Below are 27,120 nucleotides of genomic sequence, written 5' to 3' on the forward strand. Positions count from 1 at the left end.
TGGATTCAAAGCAGCCTAAATAATGGTGACATTTGCTCAAACAATAATTGCCACTCTAGCTAACCATTATTCGAAAGGAAATGCATCAATGTAATGAATACGATCTAGGGTTTCTGTTTGTCTGAATTTAATTCGGATCAATACAACGACGGATGCGAAGAGTATTTTCCTAATTTAATCACATTACTTTCGTTATTCTTAAAGCCTACAACAAGAAAATTGTTCAATCATTTATGTACTGTAACTGATAGTAAGTAAATACAACAGTTACTAATCAGTTTAAATTATTGTGTCTTCAATACTCATTAGAATAAACGGACGATTACACTAGTAAAAGTATAAAACCAAATGTATATGAGTAAAAATCATGTATCTGATTCGATGCAAATCGGATGAATATTTTGAATATATAAAGAAAAAATGGAAAAATCGCGACTAATGGGAAGGAAAGGCAAATAAACTCTTAATTATCTAAAAATAGTTTAAGCGCTGTTTAATATTAACGTATGGTGATAGCAACGCGCGTGTTCGTTCAAAGTAGCTTTAAGAAATGCAATTTTGCGACGTTATGTTTTAGCAATGGAAACTACGATTGCAGTTTTGGACATGTGCATTTTGCTTACTAGTTGTTGCGATATTATTGTTTCCAGATAAACCAAATGAATAGTATTAGTGTAATTTATTTAACGTCGGTCTTTGAGAAAAATTTGCATAATGCATGTGCTTATTTTTTCTAGATTTGCAAGGGACGTACATGTCCGCATTTCAGATAGTTTCGATAAACGATGTCTCTTCGAAAGGAAAATGTGTTAAGTATTAAGGGGATCAGCATGTGCGGACTGAACAGGCTAATTCTTGACAAATAACACACATGCTCCAGTTTACTTCATGCTATGAATTGAAAATGAGTATTTATTTCTTAATAAATACACTCTTTTACTTTTCTAAAAACATTTTTGGATAGTTATTGTAAGTACACAACTTGTAAGCAATTAAAAGATTATCCAGAGGGAAATTCAAGAGAGAAACCGATTGGTAAGCTCAGTGTAATTCATTATGATATATACACATTTCTATTGCGGATCGGTCATCGGACACCATAGCATTTTCTATATTTCTTTTGCTACTTGATTGAATTCCATAAGATATGGGTTTCATGCGACACATAAGTAGTTTCTAAATGTATGTAAATTGATCAAATAATCTTGTGTTGTAAGGAAAACTAATCTTAATAATAATATTAAGCACATGACCTTTCCATCAACTGTGTTTATTTGTATTTGAATTTTTAAATAACTATATTATTTTATGTAATGCTATGCTGCAATCCATATTTTTGAGGCAGAGACATGTATAGTAAAGTATGAAGACGACGTTCTTAGAAATATGTCTAAACGAAGTGAAGTATGTTTGACAGTCTGCAATTTGATTATTGTTTCATGAGGTATTTTTAACGGAATTATTCGATATATTATCAAACGAAAATAATATGATCAATTAGACTGTATCAAGTTGTATATCCATTAACGTAATTATAATGCATTTAGGTAAATCTGTTTTCATAAGTCAAATCGTAAAAAATTCAATTCTAAATATATAATTAAAAATACTTTATATTACATCGTGTATCAACCAACGCTTCATCAATACACAAATCAATTAAAAAAACTATGAAACACATTATTACTTTACGGTAAATGTTATCTATGCTACGCAAATAGCCACTTTTTACAAAATCTTTCGGCGCCCTACCCCCGATAGCGTGACACACACCATTAATGATACAGAAAACGTGTAACCCAGGTAATGGCATCTTATCTATAGTTGTAACGTATGAATGTAAAGAGTATATAATACATCGGAACTTCAACATAAGATCATAAACATGACATTGGGGTGGTAGCGTTTGGTATTTAATTATGTTATATGAATGCGCCGATAAAACAATAAATAACATCCTTCAACTGGTGATCTCGACGTATTATAAAATTTTCATACAACATATTCATCAAGTTGAATTGAAATATATATAAATGATGTAGTTGAAATGCACCTTTAAACGTTAAACGTTTTTTTTTAGGTTTTCAAAAATGCCATTCAATTTTAATGTATCGCCAAAGAACCTACGAATGTGCACTGAATACATTTACCGATAAGTGTGTATCTAATTAAATAAGATTTAAAAACAGTATACTTTCTCCACTTTAAATGCTTGATTTAATCAAACCTTAAGTTATACAATCATCTCATATTTTACACTCGATTCCTCTAAATATTTTCTACTTAAGATAAACCAAAATCACTGATCGATGAATGGTAATTGTCCTTTTCTGTGTTTTTTCCTTTTTTTGGAACATAACGAACAACGCAAATAATGTCAATTTGCATGTTAAAATCCGCTCTTGATTAAACAGGAATAACAAACACATTAATACTTCACAAACACCTCAACTACGACTAATTATTTGATGCAGTTCGTGTATTTATAAATATTTTGTTTTCAAGATTTTACGTCATTTCGTAATTTGTGTGATATAAACCATTACTTACTATTTTTCGTAGCGCATTTTTAGAAACATACGTTCATGTAGCCCAACTGTTGATGACACATGCTAGTAAACACCAATTGCCCGGACATACAACACCACAAATGCTTGAAACAAAAAGTTCCATAAGAAACACGAACAAATTAATTAGTTGCATGGTCCCGAAATGCTACACATTTGAAATTGTTTCGATTAGACGTGATTCCAAAGAAATGTAAGAACCGCAATACAACATATATTATTATATGGGATATTTGAACTATAGACAACGAACAGTGCATTACGAAGGCGAGTAGAACCTTTCTAATGGCCCACTCGGTCGCAGACGAAGAGCTGCAATTTTCCACTATATAACATATTTAAACGAAACAATACCTCCGTGCATCATTTATACAAATAACATTTCTTATACTCATAATTAGCATAAATATGCACGTATACGTTATTACTATATTGTGTTCATGCGTTTATAAATCGTCAGACACGTATCTATTATGACTGATTCTGTGTGTATTTGTTTAATTTTATTGACCATATTTAAAGCGTTTGTATATTAAGTAAAATATGGATTACGTTGTGCAGAAGTCGGTTCGATCGAATGGGTTAGGCGACGTATCCTGGAAGGAAACCCGTTGGGTCTTAGTTTTTGTTAATGTTTTCCTGAGTTGCTTTACGTGGTCAGATCGAGTAAATTGACAAGTCTGAAGACGTGCATAACATCATAGTTTATTTATTTAATAACCATATGCTATTATATGAATATATTGCATGCGTGTTACCTTAAACATATTAGGACGTCTTTAAAATCGAACTTTAACTACTTAAACTTTAAAGCAAATTCCCGATGCATTTGAAATAATTAAATTGAAGAGACCGTATTCAAGGCTTTGATTTGCCTATTCATACGTATTACAAATTAAATTGTTGTGCATGACAAAACTAAAATCGAAAAACGAGCAAAAACAACGTGAATGTATTTAATGCACGATTTGTCTCGTTGTTTGTACGTTATTTTTTATACCCTGTACGTTTAAATATTTATTCGATAGTTTCCTCTTAGATGTTTACACTGGTAGATTTTAATTGATGGTTACTGGCGTTAAACGTAAGAGAAAGTAATTAAGAAGTTAGAATCAATATGAATATAAACCAACGTAGTTAGAAGAAATCTCTTTGGAATAATGTTTCTGTTTAATTGAGCGTTAATGCAAAGTCACCTGTGTGGTTCTATGATATTACAGGTTAAAATCGATGTTTTAATAATACGCAAAACCTTCTACATGTAGAACATAATGCCCAAGCTTATGGACGAAGTCTGACAAAAAAGCAAGCCATACAAAAGTTACAATAGCAATTGAACTAAGATCTATTTCAAATGAACACCTTATGGAATATTAGGAAGGATCGTTTATGCATGCCAACACTTCAGGGCATATTAAGTATAAAACGGGCATGCATGCAAACACTTTTTGACATATGTTAATTTACCTAATTGAAAACAGACATTCTTAGGCAATGGTACTAAACAAATTGACGTATAAATTGATAAAAGTTGAACTTAAAGACGCATGACGCACATCGTTACATTTAAAAACACGCTATTATTTGTGAAACAGTTGGTTTCAAATATAATCACACGAACATAAATGTATTTTTTTAAATCTTCATTTGAGACGGAAATGTTGTTTATTTAATTATTTGCTTTGCAAATTAGAAATTAATTGTACCTATGCTGCCATTTATATTGCCGTAATGACGAACATAGCACGTGTCTTTTGAACTGGCGCTATTATGTACCATACCATGTAACTTTCAATGATTATATTTATTTCTATATTTAGAATATTTGTTACAGTTATTCCTTTAGGCAAACAGCGCAGACCATGATGAGACGCCGCGTCAATGGGCGTCTCATTTGGGTTCACGCTGTTTGCCAAGGCATTTTTCTAGACGCTAGGCATAAATGGGTTAAAATCAACGTAACTGAGATCAAAACGCTGGTGAGATTGTTAGCTCATGTCTATTTCATAAGTATTGCTTTTGTTTGTATTTAACAATGTCGGGATTTGAATATATTTGTTAGGAAACCCTCAATAGGCGCTTTGTCACACAAACTTGTGAACAAATATATAGCGTGAATTCACAATTTGTTTTACACATTCTTTATATACATTTCAAGAACCGTTTCGTGCGACTGTGTAAGCACTTCAGTATCGTCAGCTACATCAAGATGATTGAATCATTGATGCACATGCTGTAGTCTTAACTCTTTCAGTGCTGGAACCGAATTTTGAAGGCCTTTGCAAACAGTTTGGATCCATATGATACGCCATAGAACGTGGCGTCTCATCAGGATCCAAACTGTTTGCCATTCTGATAGCATTCTTTGAAAAAAATAGAAATAAATATACTATACATCCCTAATTTTGGAAATAAATTGATCCAATTTAGAAGGATGGACGTGTCCACTAGGCATAAATGGGTTAAACATAATCAAATCTAGTTGCTGTTTGATTGATACACGGCAGCCAAACTAATACTGACATTTGTTCAAACAATTAGTGTCTGCGGTATCCATTAACGGAAAGGAAATGCATCGATGTAATGAACGAAATTTTAGTTTCTTGGTTTTATTAATGTAATTCAGATCTTGAAAGCCGGATGTAAAACAGACCTGTCCTCTTCAGTCCCATATTTTTTGTATGGAATATTACTGTAAGTATGTAATTATATTTTTCAGTTTTTCAGTTTTTATTCCGTTTAATTAAGTTTTTGTTTTTGTTCATTTATTCACATGCGTTGCAATAATACAACTCTCAGCTCTTGACCCTCTGGATCGCTGGGAGTTGCAACTTGCATAAATAAACACAGAGATATCAAACACATATTCAAAATACACAATTTAAATTAATTATCTTGAAAAGCTGTACTCGAAGCATAATGATATTAATCCAAGTTAGAAACACGTCAACGGTTCACAAACATGTGCAAGTTTTTGCAATGGAAAACGGAAGTATTCAGAATTTAAATATATGCTAATGTACACATCTCCGGAATCTTCGGCAATATAAATCTCCACCAATCGTGCTACATCGACTATCTTCGAACCCCCGTATGATGGATTGAATCGTTAATTTAATACTTCGGCGTTCGGTTTGAGTACGTTTCCCTAATCAACTTTAAGTTTAGAGTATTTCAACTGCACAAAACAAGCACATTGATCTCAATGGTAAAATGTGCTGTGTTTGTAACGATGTATTATGTTGATTAAAATCAATATTTATGGACAAATTTGAGACGTGAATTTAACATGGAGTTCGGCTTAATCCGGAAACACTTTGAGATGTACGTCTGTACTCATAAAAGCTGAAAGCATTAAAAAAAGAAATGGGAGTTTAATGCATGTGCGTTAAGTGTCGTCCCAGATTAGCAAGTGCAGTCTGCACACGTCAGGCTAATCAGGGACGACATTTTCCGCGTTTATGATATTTTTTGTTTGCAGAAAGTCTCTTCTTAGCAAAATGCAAAATGCAGAAAGTGTCATCCCTGGCTAATCTAGGACGACACTTTACGCATATGCATTAAACCACCGTTTCACAGAGCACGGCCCAAATATAATACGCATTAGAATAACCGGGTGGTAAGCTAAAGTTTAAAACCATATGCATAAGCGTAATAATCCATTATCTGATTAGACGTTTATCAGATGAAGATATTGTAATATGTTTATAACGAAAATATAAACAAGATACTTCTTTTGATTTGGTTGTACTGATAAAACCTTTGCCACTGAATAATTTAAGCGCTGTAAAACAGGAACGTTTAATGATAACGTTTGTATTGCAAACAGGTATATACTCACTCACGCGTGTTTGCAAGTACTTCAACACTCTAACTCTATGGTTATGTTCAAACCATCAGTGGAACATTAAGCTTGACGGGATTAATGAAAAAAAAAGATTTCTAAAATAAAACAAGAAATACATTTGAAGAACTACATTTGTTGACGTCAGTTTCACGAAGATAGATCTACGCTTTCAGAATGATACATGCTCATTTTGGATAAATCTGTATTGCGATATTCTTGAATATATATACATACAATAATAAGTATGTGTGCAATATATTCCCATCGATCTCTGGAATAACTTGGTTTAATGCATTTTCGTCAAGTATTGACAACATTCGCATGAAACGTTAGTTATTGCCTCAATACATTCTTGTGAAATGACGTCTCTTCTAAACGAAATTAATGTAAAGTTGTAAAATATTGGGCCGTGTAAACATGTGCGGACTTCACATGCTAATCAATTAAATATCACACCAACGCTCCTGTTTACTTATTCAATGGACTGAAGATAATCATTATGATAACGCATATGTAATCATTAAGAAATATTATAATAGATTTAATTCGGACCTCGCGCGCTGTGTTTTTTTTTCATATTTGTGATCGCGCGCGGGATTTTTAAACATGGTAATTAATACAGAAATGACAAGTAACGTCATTAAGACTGCTACAATGCATTCGTAAACGCGCATGTAGAACATTAGACGTCCGCTCCCCATCGTAGTAATGCTAGGGAATTATTTTCTTATCTTTACTAAGATTTGCTTTGAAAACAGAGAGAGAAGGAGCCGTTCTTACCGATTCCGGTAGATTGTTCCATAAATTTATAGTTGATGGTAGGAACGATCGTGTAAAAAGTTGTGATGTGCATTGAATACTGCGAATATTGTTAGAGTTACGAAGAGGATAGGCCGATCTTTCTCCCACGCTAGAAGGGATAAGTGCGCACAAGTATGGGGGTGATAGTGAATTATACATTTTATAGAAGTGGGTAAGTTTATGTTTTGTTCCCCTATTTTTTTAATGGTTCGAGAGCAGTTTCATTATATAGGTTTTGCAAAGAGGCCAAACGTGTTCCCCCGCTGATTATCCTTGCTGCTTCCTGTTGAATCTTCTCAAGTTCTATTCCATCCTGTGTATTAATGTTATTCCAGACTATATCAGCGTATTCCAGAACTGGTCTAATAAATGTTGTGTATATCGATAGAAGGGACTTTCTAACGAGCGAAAACTTAAACGTTCGCATTAGGTTGAGTCTTTGCCATGCTTTCATCTTGATTGATTCAATATGGTCATGCCAGGAACATGTATCAGAAAAAGTTAAGCCTAGTTGACATAGTTACGTGACCGAAGCTGTGTACATGTACACGCATCATTATATTGTGTTTCACAGTATTCTTACAAATTAAACACGATTGAGATCAGTTCATCTAAAGAAACATGATTAAATCACGGTAATTTTATTAACTATAACGAACGTTTGAGCAGAAAAAGTTGTGTTTACTATTCAGCGATAAGATAATTATTAATTCACTCTCTTTTAAAATATGCTAGTCAGCTTTTGTTTGTACCTACCGCGCGTGCTCAAATATTGGAAAATCCCAGACATGAGAGTTCTGAATAACAACTATTGCAATAAGTAATGCAAGTTAAAACTGTAACCAAAGTAAAACATTATTACGAAATTCCGGCTATACATAATCTGGATACTGTATAAGATTATATCAACACTCCATGGCTTGTCGTTCATCCGAAACCTTACCATAATGTCAGTTCTAAAGTGAAGGGATAATAAAGGCACTTGATTGATTATTTCCAGCAAACATCCATATGTAGGTGAGCATAGAAGACGTCATTATTATTCAAATGCTTTTAACTATGTATGTTTGTATAAGCCAGAACGTGATCGAAACGACTTAATAAAATTACAAACAACAAATATAGACAATCCCGGCATCAATAGATTGACCGCCGCCATATTGGCTATCACGTGACCCCGCCGCTATCTTGGTACTGAAGAATTTGACAGATAACAGCGTTCTACATGTGTGACATGAGGAACGCTGTTATTTGTCAAATTCTTCATGTAATGTTTAATGCCGAATTTGTTGTATCATTTCAGTTATGCCTTTGCTTAAAACATAATTATTTCTTTATTGAATTGTATTATTCGAAGATTATTATAAATTCATTTCCGCAGTCTTAAGTAAACTTTGTGATTTTTATCGTTAATAATTCTGCAGATGTTAATTTGCGAAATTTTTAAAGATTGGTGTCTGAGTATATAATTTCTTTTAGAATAAGATATCTGCCTTTGATTAATACATTATAATTTCAGATTTTTTTTATTGATAAGTACATATCTTTGTTTTTCTTAAGATTAATAATTTATAATTAAAGTATCATTTTTAGGTAATGTAACTAAAATTGGTCCGGATATATTTATAAGCGAATCTCTATAAGATTTCATGTAGAGGCAAACCTTTCTTATTAAAAAGTACATGGTTAAGTTTAAACTGTCTTTTGTGTATTCATATATTTTATTAAAAAATAGCTTTTAAACAAACATCTCTAATCGGATTTTTGTGTGACTTTAAAATAAACTAGTCCAGGGGTTATTCATTAGCGAAAATGTATAAGATGTCAGAAGATGGCAGGTTTTATAATTGAAAAGTGAATACCTGTTTTTGCTTATAACTTTATTTTATTTTATCATTTCAATCCCATTCTAATGTTTGTATCAAAGTCTGTAGCCTGAACAAATTGTGTTTGTCTTGTTCTAAATATTCACTTAATTGTTTGCTTGCTTTACTTTATTTTCTTAATACAATCTAAATTTACGATAAAAATGCTCTACATTACAAATATGTAGTCATACGTAAACTTAAATAGTCACAATAATGTTCGCTACATTCCGTCAACGTATTCATTTGTTTCTTAAATGTTCACTATTGAGATTTAAAATAAACTATTAAAACTGGAACGCAATGATGTCTATTTTCGGTAACTACGGATTGTCAATTTTACTTATTTTATTAAATTAATTAATGATAAAAAACAAAATATGCGATTAAGGAACGAAATCATTCCCTCATTAGGAGACGATGCCCCATTGGTGGATTAAACGTGTTATTTGGTATGTCTTTGGTACCATATATCTCCACATGTATAGATGCTGTTATTAAGATAAGATACAATGCGCCACTTTCTAATAACAAGTCAAATAACAATAAGGGCCTAATTCATGCTGCGTTTTAACAGAGACGTAGATTTTCGTCTCTGGTTTTATGACTCTTAAGCAATGCAGATGGACCTGATAACAATATTTATAAAAACACGAACTGTTATATGATTATTTTATCGATAACAGAAACAATCTAAATCTTCAGATGTATTTAATAAAATCGCGTCACTTCGTTTTATTGTTCAAGAACCTATACTAACATATTGATCCTGCATTATTCTTAAGCACCTAGATGGCGGCGCGAGGGGCGATTATCCGGGAGTAATCGATTTCTGGGATTGTCTGTACACGTACTTCTTGTATCAACGCTCCATTAATTATGCTATTAATTAAAAACAAGATGTGTTTGTGAAACACTATGTCCCCCATATATTTGACCTTAGACCTTGAAGGATGACCTTGACCTTTCACCACTCAAAATGTGCAGCCCCATGAGATACAGATGCATGCCAAATATCAAGTTGCTATCTTCAATATTGAAAAAGTTATGGCAAATGTTAAAGTTTTACGCAAACAAACCAACAAACCAACAAACAGACAGTGCAAAAATATGTCTCCCAGTATAGACCGAGGGACATAAAAAGCCACCAAACAAACTATAAATACACGCGGAGTTAAAACTATACAACACAAGCTACCTTCCACCTTTCGCTAAACCTTTCTGCACGCACCTGATAGCGTGGCACATTCCAAAGATAAAATATACCAGGTAACCCAGGTAGTGGCATTGTCCCTATTGTTCTTACAGAACGTATTATTGTGAGGATGATGTGATACCTCTGAACTTTAACCTTAGATCGCATACATGTAATTCTGATGGTAACGTTTGGTCATTAATTATAAGTAATGAATAAGCCGTTGCTACAATACATAGCAAAGTATTTTTAAATTTTATAAGACTATTACGATGCCATTGGTGCTTATAACATTTGATAAATATAGTTATACACTTCGTCTATTGCTTATATGCGTTTATCAAATATCCTGTACTCGAAGGACTTGACATTACATCTAAATGTCAGTTTATCTTCTCCATACATCAGCAAAGTGACATATTCATACTGTAGTTACGAGACACTTTAAAAGAGTTATACTTTTCAAAAGGTTGTATAAATGGAATTCGATTATTATGCTCACGAAACAGCGTATGGTAACTGTATACACAACACAGAACAATATAATCTGGTAAAATAAATAACAGGCAAACACTGTACAAAGTATAAAAGAGTAAGTATATTTCAATTTCAAAGAGTCAATAAGCAGCTGGCAAGTATATGTAGTGTAAGATTTTTTTTTATTAAAGATTTAACTGGTGACCTAGTTTTATGTAATTTAATAAATAACATGCTTGATATTGTATTGTCTTCAGCACATATTTGAATGTAGGCAAACTAGTTACGACAGTTCGGTGTGCATGGGCTCAATATAAAATATTCAAATAGTAGGATATAATACGTACACTCAACATGCGTTAAATATATCATGCTAATTACTAGAATACAACAAGTATACACACAACAGCACCAACAATACTCGTAACTATGCTTGATGATACTTATTTAAAACACAATGTCTACATGAACGGCAGGCACTATATATCTAATGAGTTTCATGAACTGCCCTCCATTTGAAGTTGCTAGCTTATGTGAAGACGAGACTTGAAACAAAAGTAGACGCCGCAATACAACGGAATTATTTTAAAACTTGAACATGTACATGTATCTCAAAGTTTAATAAACAAACTAAAATAGTCTTGCTTTATTTGTTGCTATTTCAAACATTTCAAAATTCATTTAAAAAACACATTATTTAAGCCGAATACGATGCATTCTACACGTTTTGTATGTTATATGTATGCATATTTACAGAAAGCACATACCTCAAGCAAACACATTAAAACATACGTATATAGTTGACTCTTTGTGTAATTGTCTGAATAGATCAAAATCAAAAGTCAATCGAATACACACTGAAAATAATTAATATGTATACGTATGCTTGCCTTTAGTATAATTATATCTTACAAAATGTAAAACGATGCGCTTCAACCAGTTAGAAAGTAAACATATTGAAAACTTGACAAATGAAAGAAATTGTGATTGGTCTATGTTTTAATTGTGCTATAAAAAGCACGCCACGTCTAAAGGTATTTAAGAGAAGACATATACAAAAAGCACATACATACCGCGTTTTAAATTAGTTTTTCCGAACTGCAATGAACAAATCATAATGTGGACACAAATACAACTTAATTTCATCTTACGTTAGATAAGAATACGTTAAACTAAACACACACGGCTTTCTCGGCCAAATCTAAACCATAAAATAAAGCATTTCAGGTTGATAGAATCTTAGAATTTAATTCATTTTCTTATTCCAGGTATTCAAATGTTTTATGTTTTGTAAGAATCGCCCTTATCAGTGATGGCATGCATCCACCCGGTATTGCGTCCACAGTTTTATAGACGGCAGATAGATTGCGCGTAAGCAATATTGGGTTTCTTAGTTACGAGATACTATTAAGAAATACAACTGATTTAAGCTTTTTTAACGAATATGAGTACAATTACCTCACACGATTCATGTACAGCAGCCAACACTAAATTAAGAAAAGTAACACACACCTTGTTTGGAAATATGTGTTAATAAAGTGCTAGCACAAATGTTGTCTGGTACTACATGTTTTTATTCTCCCCAATAGTACCGTATATCCTCTGTAGATGTACCCTGTACCCTGTTCTTAAATTAAGATTTTCAAAATTATCACATAGTTGTCAAGTGCGCAGCAAGATCAATGCAGTTTCACAATCGAACATTTTCTTTTGAAAAAAGGACACAAGTAGAACTCATATTTTTTTAGATCGTGAACACGATATCATCAATACTTTTAATGCAGTTTGTGTCACCAGACAACACTATCAAAGATTGCTGAACATTTGGTCTGGCACACATGTATACAAGTGTGTATTGGTTAGGCGATCAAAAAAAACACTGCTTGTTTTCAATTACAAAACACTATACAATAAATAAAAAGATTGCGAACTAAACCCATAAAAGACATTTAAGATTGTGTAATATATCATTAAATCAGTTAACTGTATGTTTTCATTTAATTCAAAAAGACAACGCGCAAACAACGCATGCCTTTTTATATCCGTATTAATCGATACACCATTACAATAGTATCGTTTTATACTTTCTATTTTAAATATGATACACAAAAGAGACTGCGCATGTCACACATAACTAAGATTTCAATTATTTCAGCGTTAAGTCCACATACAATGAAATCTAATAAAAACGCTAGTTTTGGTATCATAACGTTCTGGCATTGTTTGCGTGGAAAGATGCCGTGATAATTAATAAGATTACACGTTTAATTCGAACTCATATTACAAAATACCATTTGAGTCACCTTCTTAAAGGAGCCTTTTCATGTTTTGGTAAATTGACTAAATCAATGAAAATTGTTTCAGATTTGCACATTTTCGTTGTAGTTGTGATATATGTGTGGAAACATTAATACATTTAACATGCTATTTACCCGTTATATGGATCTTTTAACTATTAAAAAACCTGAACATTATAAAGCGTTGCACCGCAAAACGATTGAATGATTTTGACAGTTCTGTTGTTGTCGTTATTTTAAGTGACACTACGAGGATTGCTTATAGAAAGTATAAAATACATCATTCTTTGTATGGGCACGGATGGCTTAGTGGTCTAAAAGATAGCCTTTTACTCCAGGGGTCAGTGGTTCGATCCCAGTTGAAGGTTATTGTTTTTTCTTAATGTTTTTTTTTACTGGCGCTTTTAAGATCCAATTTTTACATCTAACAATATAAAACATTTATTGATCAACTTTAATACATGGCAAAATATTGATTTTAATACAATGTGTGTTTCGCGATCATCTACGTTCTGTAAGACAAACGGAATTTGGCAATAATTATCAGTACAAAGAGGATCGATATTTTGTTTCGCCTGTTCTATGGTAGAACACAGGCAACAGTACTCTACAAAGGTGTATTATTTACAATCGTAATATTCAGTATTTGGACCGCATCATGTGAACAAGTGGTTCAATCATGTTGATATAGCTGGTGTTTTCAGATTTGTCACCACAACTGCGCGAAACGTTTATTTACAGGTATATAATAATGATCTAAATCAAAATATGAATTAACGCCATTTGTTATTTCACCAGGAAAAGCACTTGTTTTGCGCCATACTTTTGAGAATTTCCACAAATTTATGTATTATCGTGCATAGCCGAAGTTGAAATATACATATACTAGCTACACAATTGAAATATATCCGCATACGAATCCAACCAATCTTTCGAGGTAATTACGTTGGTTTCTAATTCAATCAAATCTAGTTGCTGTTCGTTGGATTTAAAGCAGCCTAAATAATGTTGACATTTGCTCAAACAATAATTGCCTCTCTAGCTAACCATTATTCGAAAGGAAATGCATCGATGTAATGAATAATATCTAGGGTTTATGTTTGTCTGTATTTAATTCGGATCAATACAATGTCGGATGCAAAGAGCATTTTCCAAATTTAGTCACATAACTTCCGTTATTCTTAGAGCTTACAACAAGAACATTGTTCAATCAATTATGTTCTATAACTGATAGTAAGTAAATACAACAGTTACTACTCAGTTTAAATTATTGCGTCTTCAATACTCATTAGAATAAACGGACGATTACACTAGTAAAAGTATAAAACGACATATATATGAGTAATTATCATTTATCTGATTCGATGCAAATCGGATGAAGATATTGAAATATATAAAGAAAATATGGAAAATACACGACTAATGGAGAGGAAAGGCAAAAACACTCTCAATTATTGGATAATAGTTTAAGCGCTGTTTAATATTAACGTATGGTGATAGCAACGCGCGTGTTCGTTCAAATTAACGGGGGAAACAGTAAACTTCAGGGTGCTTCATCAAAATAAGATTTATACAATTAAAACAGAAAGTAGATGTTAGAAATGCAATTTTGCGACGTTATGTTTCAGCAATGGAAACTGCGATTGCAGTTTTGGACATGTGCATTTTGCTTACTAGTTGTTGCGATATTATTGTTTCTAGATAAACCAAATACATAGTATTAGTGTAATTTATTTCCGCATTATGCATGTGTTTAATGTTTTTCTAGATTTGCAAGATACGTACGTGTCCGCTTTTCAGATAGTTTCGATAAACCATGTCTCTTCGAAAGGAAAATGTGTAAAGTATCCACGGAGATCAGCATGTGCGGACTGACCAGGCTAATTCTTGACAAATAACACACATGCTCCAGTTTACTTCGTGTAATGATTCGAAAATGGGTATTTGGGTTAGTTGTTGCGATATTATTGTTTCCAGATAAACCAAATGAATAGTATAAGTGTAATTTATTTAACGTCGGTCTTTGAGAAAAATTTGCATAATGCATGTGCTTATTTTTTTCTAGATTTGCAAGGGACGTACATGTCCGCATTTTAGATAATTTCGATAAACGATGTCTCTTCGAAAAGAAAATGTGTAAAGTATCCACGGAGATCAGCATGTGCGGACTGAACAGGCTAATTCTTGACAAATAACACACATGATCCAGTTTACTTCATGTAATGAATTGAAAATGAGCATTTATGTGTAAATAAATACACTCTCATACTTTTCTAAAAACATTTTTAAATTACTATTGAAAGTACACAAATAGTAAGCAATTAAAAGATTATCCAGAGAAAAATTCAAGAGAGATACCGATTGGTAAGCTCAGTATAGTGTATATATAGGATCTTGCATGAGTGGTCGTTTTGTATTGAATTTATTAAACAAGTCATCTAAATAAAGATAAAAACGAGGCTTGCCGAAATTTTATCTTTATTTAGATGATGAGTTTAATATATTCAATACAACATGACCACGAATCTAAGATTCTATTTATAACATGACCAACAAATTTTCTTTTTATTTGCGTTTTTCCCTGTTTATTCACATTGTAAAAGAGTTTAACTGAAGAAATTCGCTGGAATAATGACGCCATTTCGTCATAAAATGACGTCATTTCACAGTTATATAACTAGTGTAATAACACCCGTGTAATAAACAAAATTAAGCATTACATTATTTCACTTCTGGAGCGTAGGTCATGTTATAATATGATATATACACATTGCTATTGCGGATCGGTCATCGGACACCAAAGCATTGTCTATATTTCAATTGCTACTTGATTGAATTCCATAAGTTATGGGTTTCATGCGACACATAAGTAGTTTCTAAATGTATGTAAATTGATCAATTAATCTTTTGTTGTAAGGAAAACGAATCTTAATAATAATATTTAGCACTTGACCTTTTAACCAACTGTGTTAATTTGTATTTGAGTTTTGAAATAGCTATTTTATTTTAAGTAATGTTATGCTGCAATCAATATTTTCGAGGCAGAGATATGTATAGTTAAGTATGTAAACGATGTTCTTTGAAATATGTCTAAACAAAGTGAAGTGCGTTTGACAGTCAGCAATTCGATTATTGTTTCCTTAGGTATTTTAATATTTTTCATAAGTCAAATTGTGAAAAAATCAATTCTAAATATGTAATTAAAACTACTTTATAATTACATCGTGTATCAACCAACGCTTCATGAATACACAAATCAATTAAAAAAAGCTATGAAAACTTTCCGGTAAATGTTATCTATACTTCGCAAACAGCCACTTTTTACAAAATCTTTCTGCGCCCTACCCCCGATAGCGTGGCACACACCATTCATGATACAGAAAACTTGTTACCCAGGTAATGGCATCTTATCTATAGTTTAAAGTATGAATGTATGGATTATATGATACCACTGAACATCGACATAAGATCATAAACATGACATTGGGGTGGTAGCGTTTGGTCCTTAATAATATTATATGAATGAGCCGATAAAACAATTAATAACGCCGGCTTTAAAAATTACAAATAATATAACGATCTCAATATTACTAAGTACATTTAATAAGTTTCGTCAAACTGTTCCAATAGTATAAACATGTGTTCATTGAACATCCTTCAACTGGTGATCTCGACGTATTATAAATTTTCATACAACATTTTCATCAATTTGAATTGAAATATATATTAATAATGTAGTTGAAATGTACCTTTAAATAGTTAAACGTTTTGATTTAGGTTTTCAAAAATGCCATTCAATTTTTATTTATCGCCAAAGAGCCTACGTATTTGCACTGAATTCATTTACTGATAAGTGTTTATCTAGTTGAATAAGATTCAAAAACAGTATACTTTCTCCACTTTAAATGCTTGATTTAATCAAACCTTAAGTAATACAAGCTTCTCGTATTGTACACTCGATTCCTCTTAATATTTTCTAATTAAGATATACCAAAATCACTGATCGATAAATGGTAATTTTCCTTTTCTGTGTTTTTTCCTTTTTTGGAACATAACGAACAACGCACGTAATGTCAATTTGCATGTTAAAATCCGCTCTTGATTAAACATGAATAACACACACATTAATACTTCACAAACACCTCAACTACGACTTATTATTTGATGCAGTTCGTGTATTTATAAATAATTTGCTTTAAGATTGCACGTGATTTCGTAATTTGTGTGATATTAACAATTACTTGCTAGTTTTCGTAGCGCATTTGTAAAAACCTACGTTCATGTACGCCAACTGTTGATGACACATGCTAGTATTCACCAATTGCCCGGACATGCAACACCAAAAATGGTTGAAACAAAAAGTTCCATAAGAACCACGAACAAAAATTTATTCAAATTACTTGCATGGTCCTGGAAATGCTACATATTTGAAATTGTTTCGTTCGTTTGGACGTGATTCAAAAGACATGTAAGGACCGCCATACAACATATATTATTATATTGAATATTTGAACTAAAGATAGCGAACAGTGCATTACGACTGAGAGTAGAACGTTTCTAATGGCACACTAGGTCGCATACGAAGAGCTGCAATTTTCCACCATATAATTATGTAACACATGTATACGAACCAATACCTCTGTGCATTATTTATGCACATATAACGTATTTCTTATACTCAAAATTAGCATAAATATGCACGTATACGTTATTGCTATATGATATTCATGCGATTATAAATCGTCAGACACGTAACATAATTATGACTGATTCTGTGTGTATTTGTTTAATTTTATTGACCATATTTTAAGCGTTTGTATATTAAGTTAAATAGGGATGACGCTGTGCATAATTCGGTATGATCGAATGGGTTAGGCGAATGAAACGAAACCCGTTGGGTCTTAATCTATGTTAATGTTATCTTGAGTTGTTTTACGTGGTCAGATCGAGTTAATTGACAAGTCCAAAGACGTGTATAACATCCTATTTTATTTATTTAATAACCATATGCTATTATATGAATATATTGCATGCGTGTTACCTTATACATACATGTATAAGGACGTCTTTAAAATCGAACTCTAACTACTTAAACTTTAAAGCCAATACCCGATCCATTTGGCATAATTAAACTGAAGAGACCGTATTCAATGCTTCAATTCGCATATTCATACGTATTACAAATTAAATTGTTGTTCGTGACAAACGAAAATCGACAAACGAGCAAAAACAACATGCACGTATTTAATGCACGATTTTACTCGCTGTATGCACTATGTACTTTATTCTATATACCATGTACATTTAAATATTTCTTCGATATTTTCCTCTTTGATATTTACACTGGTAGCTTTTAATTGATGGTTATTTGCGTTAAATATGCACGTAAGAGAAAGTAATTAAGAAGTTCGAATCAATATTAATATAAACCAAGCGAACGTAGTTAAGAGAAATCTCTTTGGAATAATGTTTCTTTTTAATTGAGCGTTAAGTAACTTGTGTGGCTCTATGAGATTACAGGTAAAATTCGATGCTTTAATATAACGCAATATCTTCTACATGTAGGAAATATAATACCCAAGCTTATGGACGAAGGGGAAGCCATACAAAAGTTACAATAGCAATTGAACTAAGGTCTATTTCAAATGAACACCTCATGGTATATTAGGAGGGAACGGTTATGCATGCCAACACTTCAGGACATATTAAGTATAAAACGGGCATGCATGCAAACACTTTTGACATTTGTTAATTTACCTAATTGAAATCAGACATTCTTGGGCAATGGTACTAAACAAATTGACGTAATAATTGATACAAGTTGAACTTAAAGATGCATGACGCACATCGTTACATTTAAACACACGCTATTATTTTTGAAACAGTTGGTTTCAAATGCAATCACACGAACGAATATATTTTTTTGCAAATTATAAATTAATTGTACCTATACTGCAAATTGTATTGCCGTTATTACAATCATAGCACGTGTCTTTTGAACTGGCCCTATTATAAACCGTACCATGTAACTTTCCATTAGTTGTGCTATGGATAATTCTTGTTACGTAAGCTTACTTTCCATAACAACATACGATTGCATATGTACGACACTGTCCGTTAAAAATGTTGCTTTCTTTAAAAGGACGAAAGTGGTACCACTCCTGCCATCAGATATCTTTTTAGCTTTTTCTCGGCAAAATGTAACTTTAAGGTTTTAAAGAAGATACAAAGACACTCGTGTGATTTTCGTTGTGACGACCTATTATCTTATGGTATAATTTATTGTTTAGTAGATTGTGTTTATGATACCATCATTTTTGCAAAATTCTCTAGAGGGTTTTTCTTTCGGCAAACGCTACATTATATCACCTCATGTCTTTAATTTTAACGTCTATGCAACTTGTTCTAGATTCTAAGTCTAGTTCTTAAAGTAAAAAAATAACCGGAAAAATGTGTCTTAACCGATAAAAGGTCAACGTACAACAGATTAAAGAGTGGATGTCTTAAGCGAACAATCCATTTCTACAAACTTATTAACACATATTGTATACGCTAAACATGTAGCATTTCAGTTTCATTGCAATCGGGCAATTGATTTCCAAAATAAAGATCTTTGTTGTTTGCATAATCCAAATGTACATTTGTATAGAGCCGAAAGCTCTAAAACCAATCATGGCAACAACTTGAAACCTCGAACGTGTATTCAGTTTCATTATATGAGGTCCATACAAGAGGAAAGTTTTTGTTTTCAATCGTTTCGGGATATGTGTTCGTGGTACATTGATGTTATACATAATGAGAGCACTCACTAAATACCAACTGATAATACAGAGTAACATTTTAGTCGTCTTCTCCTTTTTTTGGATTCAATATATGTTTGACGATCTGCTACGTTCGTGAATGTTGAAATGAAAATAACAATAACCGACTGTGATAGGTATATATTCGTTGCGTTAGTATATGCCTCGTTATCTATGGCATAGGACAATCAAGTCGACTCAAATGCATATTATCAGAGCAACTGACACACATAAGTATTGCTTGTTTCAGATTCGAGCATGTGATAAAACGATTCAGTCATCTTGATGAAGCTTACAATACTGAAATGCCAACACAGGTGCATAAAACGGTTGTTAAAATTTATAAAAAAAGGATCTAAAACAAATTGTGAATTCACGCTATATATATATATTTATGACAAAGCTTACAGTATGAGGGTTTCGTAACAAATATATTCAAATCCCGAAATTGTTAAATACAGCTAAAAGCAATACTTATTGAATAGACATGAGCTAACAATCTCACCAGTGTTTTCATCTCAGTTAAGTTGTTTTTAACGCATTTATGCATAGTGTCTAGAAAAAAGGCATTGGCAAACAACGTATACCCAGATGAGACGCCGCATGATACGGCGTCTCATCAGGGTGTTCGCTATTTGCTCAAAGGAATTTCTGTAAGAAATATTCTAAATATAGAAATAAATATACAAGAAATCCCTAATTTTGGAAATAAATTGATCCAATTTAGAATGGTGAGAGAGTTCACTAGGAATAAATGGGTTAAACAAAATAAAACCTAGTTGCTGTTTGATTGATAACCAGCAGCCAAAATAATACTGACATTTTTTCAAGCAATTAGTGTCTGCGGTATCCATTAACGGAAAGGAAATGCATCAAAGTAATGAACGAAATTTTAGTTTCTTGGTTTTATTAATTTAATTCGGATCACGAAAACCGGATATAAAACAGACCTGTCCACTTTAATCCTATCCATTTCTTTTATGTCATATAACTTAATGTAAGTAAATGAATCAGTTTTTATTCAGTTTAATTTAGTTTTTGTCTTTTATTCTATTTTGTTGCAATAATACAACTCTCAGATATTGACCCTCTGTATCGCTGGGAGTTACAGCTGGTGACGGCATGCTTCTTGGGAAATCCGCCGCCTATAATTCAGAATCACTTAAATATGTACAATTAGCAGCATAAACTATGTTCTGGTATAAATAAACATATAGATCAAATACATATGCAAAATGTACACATTAAAACAAATAACTTGATAAGCTCTGCCCGCAGCATAATGATATTATGGTATATAACGGAAATATAAACAAGACACTTCTTTTGAAGTGGTTGTACTGATAAAACCTTTGCCACTGTAGCATAATTTGAGCGCTGTTAAAAATTAACGTCTATAATTAGAACAGACATATATTTGAAGAACTACATTTGTTGACGTCAGTTTCACGCAAAGAGATCTACGCTTTCTGAATGAAAACAAGCTTATTGTGGATATATTGGATCTGTCACGAGTTGTCATATTATACCATATTTTATTAAACGAGTTCAGGAAGCTTGTTAGTAAGCGAGCCTTTGGCGAGCATACTAACAAATTTCCTGGACGTGTTTAATAAAATATGGTATGATATGACAACGAGTGACAGATCTTTTTTATCACATGCTTTTAATTAAGCAAATTAAATAAATATTAACGCAAACATAATGATGAATCCCGAATGTTGTTTACATTTCGTGACGTCATTTGACGTTAGAACGTCATTTCAGCAAAATCACAAAATGCGATTGGTCAATAAACGAAAACTAAGCCAATGAAAACGCTTTAAAATGTTGTATTACACATGTGTACTATTACAAAATATGTAATATTAGTATAACATGGAAAACAGGGTATAGCATGTGATAAAAATCGGTATTACGATATTCTTATATGCTTGAAGTAATAAGTATGAGTGCAATATATTTTAATCGGCCTCTGGGAAAAGTTTGCTTAATGCATTTTCGTCAAGTATTGACAACATAAGCATGAAACGATAGTTTTCGCTTCAATAAATTATTGTGAAAAGACATCTCTTCTAAACGAAATTAATGTAAAGTGGTAAAGTATTGACCCAGTTGAGAATATGCTGACTTCTCGTGCTAGTCAATGAAATATCGCTAAAGCGCTCCTGTTTACTTCCTTCTGTGGACTGACGAAAAAACATGTATGATAACACACATGTCACCCTTAAGAAATATGTTAATTGCAATAAGTAGTACAAGTAAAAATTGTAACCAAATTAAGAAATTATTAAGAAACTCCGGAAAGATATTTAGCCGTATATTTAATTATATCTGTTAAATGTGTAAAGTGGACTATTTGTGTAATGTACTGAATGAATCAAAATCAAAAGTCAAGCAAATACAAACCGACAATTAATTAATATGTATATGTACGCTTGCTTTTAGTATAGTTATGTCTTACGATGCGCAAGTGAAGCTGTGCCCATCCTACCAGTAAGAAAGTAACCATATTGAAAACTTGACAAATCAAAGAAATTGTGATTGGCCTATGTTTTAATTGTTCTATAAATAGCTCGCCACGGCTAAATGTATTTAAGAAAAGAAATATACAAAAAATCACATACATACCGCATTTTAAATTATTAAATCCGAACAGCAATAAACAAATCATAATATCGACACCCATACAACTTAATTTCATCTTACGTTAGATACGAATACGTTAAACTAAACACACACGGCTTTTTCAGCAAAATCTTAACCATAAAATGAAGCATTTCAGGTAGATAGAATCTTAAAACTTGATGTATTTACTTATGCCAGGTATTCAAATGTGTTATGTTTTGTAAGAATCGCCCTTATCAGTGACGTCATGCATCCATACGGTATGGCGTACGCAGCGGTATAGACGACAGATAGGTTACGCGTAAACAATATTGGATAACATTCAACATGTCCGCGAAAATATCGTTTCTTATCACCTATTATCAAACGTATAAATTGATTATTTAAATCAATTAAACATCATCAGAAAACAGTGTTAATACGGCACCACGCAATTTGCTAAACTCATACATCCGCTTGTAGGAAAATAAGATGCATTCCTTATTTTCAGGCTATAAAACACTTTGTATTTTTGCATTTATTGTCTGTATAATAAAAATCTTTGAAAAAGTATACGCGTTTGTTTCGAGTTTAGAGTTAACCCAGCAGTAGAATATACATGTACATAATTAATATCGGGCGATCTTACTATATAACACTATGTTTGCCTTCAGTCCGGAACGCTTCTGTTGTTTTTGTTGTATAGGTATCATTAACCTTATGTGCTACCCTTTGTGCCAGGTATTCCTCGCTCCTAAAATAGTATTTCAAGAAATCAAACCAGGCTGCAGTGATACGTTATCCGATGCAAACTAATAAACTAAACCGGCGTTAATATATTAAATAAGTATCTTACCTGCTTGGTAGCAGAAATGTATGCAATGCAGTTTTGCTCATTTCACTGGAGTAACACTGAACATAATGAGAAGAACCGTATACGATCATGATCCTTCGTGCTAATCTTTGTTTGAAAGAACGTGACTAAGTTGTAACTGCATAATATTATGCAATGCGAATGTTAACCATGATTGTTCGTGAAACAAAATATGTTTAAACAAAACAAGAATATGAGTAAACGAATAATTGATATCCTTAAAATACACATATCCTACTCTTACTCACGTAAATAAGCTTATAAAAGTGTCTTTGGCGAATTGTATGTTATACATCCAACCAAAACCTACTAAACATATAATTATGCAAACATATACATGGTAGATAAAATTAATGGGTGCTCTAAAAACTCAAACGCAAAATGACTACCGTTATATCCTGACTAGCATAATAAATGTTCTGAAAACAAATCAACAAAAGCTGATGCCCATTTTCTTCTGACGTGAAACGCGATTAAAATTTTTTTTGTAAGCTGATGATTAAAAATATAGACGCATGCGAACACTAGAGGTATGTGCTATCATATTTTATCAAACAGGCATACACATAAAACAATTGACGTCAAAGCTGATTTATAGTGTACAGTCATCAATATCTTATTATTTATTATGCACACGTCGGCCTTAGATAAAAAAAACCATACATTGATGTGTTATATATGTTATATTATTACACTCGTATAATTTTGGTGTAGACTAGCGCATTAGTTTTGATTAAATTTGACTGTAATCAGTTGCATTCGTGGCGAGCTTCGGGACTGATTTCTACCGGTTATAATCGCAAAACGTATCTAGCATGTAAATTACAATCAGCACATTGCAATTTAGGTTAACACAGTTATATTAATCATTTTTGTGGTTCTAATGGATTATATTTACTTATGTGTGTTGCATACTTTGCTCAGCTTGAAACAATTAAAATGGCATGTGCATGTACGCTGATTGCTGACTGATATTTGTTGTTGTTACTTCCGAAACGTGTAATGCGATTTAAATAATTATGTAAGTGTTCACGAAACATCGTAAAGGTAAGTAACTAAATTATATATAGATTGTCTCCATAATAAAATACATTACTGGAAATAGCACAGATTGATTTAATAAATAATATGTCTTAAATGTAAACATACAGCCAGGCAAATATGAAGTTTGGCTCGTTACTTATAACATACGTTACTTATAACATACGTTACTTATAACATACGTTACTTATAACATACGTTACTTATAACATACGTTACTTATAACATACGTTACTTATAACATACGTTACTTATAAAATACGTTACTTATAACATACGTTACTTATAACATACGTTACTTATAACATACGTTACTTATAACATACGTTACTTAGGCATGCTGCTTTGGAATATAGACATTGTTGTTTAAAACTCTCCAATAAAAACTGTGTTGATTTCCGCGACCTTACAATATATCAACTTAAACATTAATTGTTCAATCGTAAGGGTTATCGATGATTGGTTTAGTAAGGAATGGCCGTGCGCGTTATCAAATGTGCATACATATGCATATTCGATGTACACTATTTACCGGTTGCACGAAATATTCGCCGAAATACATTTGAAGCAAACACTATTTTACAAAACAAAGATTGCCTTTAAACACAAACTGACTACACAGTGTTTATAATTGCTCCAAAAGAAGCGAACCGATACTTGAGACAAAAAATATACGTACACATTGAACAGCTTTTGACATATTCACTTGTATCAAAATATAGCAACCATCTTAACAACACATCTTTCACATGTATTTGCTTTACACAATTATCTTTCTAAATATATAATAGGGAGGGAGAGACAAGTCTACGTGAATGATTGGATGGCGTTTCCTTAAATGCAATAAAGAAGCCTTAAAACAGAAAACCCATTCATCTCTAAAGTTCAAATTTTAGATTAACATAGTGAGTACGTGATATTGTTGTCTTTCAGAACTAATACTAGTAATACTCTAACACTATTGCGTTATCATGTGATTTCTAAATGGAGTCGATATACATACAACTAATTATGCAATATATAATATACATAATTTCATTCATTTCAATTGATGTTTATTTAGTAGACACTCTTAATGTCAAGTATACTAACAACAAGGGACATCTACCGTATTTACGAGTAATAGAACGGCATAAATGGTTGGAATCCCGCTTATACAAGTTGCCATAAAGACATTATTCTTAGCACAGAACAGAACATAATTTTAGTTCTTTTTTGTTCTGTTATTCTCAGCAATAAAAATGAAATACTTATACAAATATTATGTATTCTTTTTTACTGCTTATCTATAAGGTTTAATCCGAATGATTACCCGTATTGTTAGATTGATCCGAGGTGGGAGTTGTCATTCTTGTTTAGTACTTTTATATTTAATTTAATATATGTAAGTGAAGGGCACAGCATGTATGTCATCCTCTTTTCTGAGTCATGTTAACAAGACCAATATGAGTAATTTGTTCAATACTTCACATTGAATCAACATTAAAAAAATACAAAAATACCAATATATTAGTTCAAAAAGTGTTATTATTAGTGATGGTCTTGATTATTTATTTAGACACGAATAATGAGAGTTTATAGTTCAAGAAATTCAAATGTGAAGATTGTGTATTGTTGATTTCTGAGTTTGTATTATTGTTTCATTTGTAACAATGTTTATCATCATGCGTTAAAGGGGCCTTTTCACAGATCTTGGCATGTTTTGAAGTGTGTCATTTAATGCTTTATATTGATAAATGTAAACATTAAATTTTAAAAGCTCATGTCAAAAATCAAAAATAAAATTAAAAAAAGTGAAAAAAAGTAGCCCACAGCAGGGCTCGAACCAGTGACCCCCGGAATCCTGAAGTAAAAACGCATAAGCCAATTGAGCTAACCTGCCTAGCATACATAAGATGCGTATTTTATACGTTATTTATGCAATCTTCGTAGCTTCACAAATTTAAACGACAACAACAGATCTCTCCAAATTATTCAATCGTTTCGCGTTGCAACGCTTTATAATTTTTAGTTTTTTTTAAATCGTCAAAAGATGCATATAATGGCTATACTAGACCATGGAATATGTTCAGTAATACTGTGGCCTCACAAATATCATAACTTAATCGAAAATTTGCGAATCTGAAACAACTTTTTTCAATTTTGTCAATTTACCAAACCGTGAAATTATCCCTTTAAGAACTGTGTAATAGTATTCAAAGCCGATAGGCTTTATAATAATTTACGAATGGCAACTTTTCCGTTCATTAAATTGAATTGATACATTGTATAGAATCAATTGTGTACAGTTGCTTGACTTGAACTCCATTAATATTTGCTGAAAAATTTACATGCACATTTATTAAAAACAGCATGTACATACCTAATTCTCTTTATCCAGTAAATTAAAAAAAATCACATTTCACACTGTAAATTCAGACAAATCGGTAAAACCCTAGCGCAAAATAATTACCACTTCTTCTTTCAGCAACATTCAACTAAGCATTACATTTTTATTTGATTTGAACAGTTTGTTGATGGACCGATGCCAGGTATTTTGCAATCAGACCTGTTTCATTGTACAGGAAACGCCGTTATCAGTATTGCTATCCATTCATCCAGTCTATTCTCCATAGAGATATTGCAGCAATGTTTGGTCGTATGTAAACAGTAGCATGGTTGGTTATTTAACAAATTATAACTTAAGGTAACGACTAGCAGCTTGTAATGGCGATCAGATGGGGTAATCACGTGATTATCAAGATGGCGA

The 27,120-nt window shown here is 32.2% G+C and overlaps 1 protein-coding gene across 2 annotated transcripts in view; it reads right to left on the reverse strand.

Annotated features, from left to right (window-relative positions):
- The window catches only part of LOC127848692 (tyrosine-protein kinase transmembrane receptor Ror-like), a 121,446-nt gene extending 94,597 nt beyond the window's left edge, over positions 1–26,849 (reverse strand). The window contains exon 1 of one of the 2 annotated variants that reach the window (XM_052381283.1): positions 26,734–26,849. The gene's annotated coding sequence lies outside the window, so the exon portion shown is untranslated. Of the gene's footprint in view, positions 1–22,480; positions 22,603–26,733 lie in introns of those variants that run through there. The other variant, XM_052381282.1, reaches the window with a different exon arrangement.
- Positions 26,850–27,120: the final 271 nt, after the last annotated feature.

This window comes from Dreissena polymorpha, chromosome 10, assembly GCF_020536995.1.
Source record: "Dreissena polymorpha isolate Duluth1 chromosome 10, UMN_Dpol_1.0, whole genome shotgun sequence".
NCBI lineage: Eukaryota > Metazoa > Mollusca > Bivalvia > Myida > Dreissenidae > Dreissena > Dreissena polymorpha.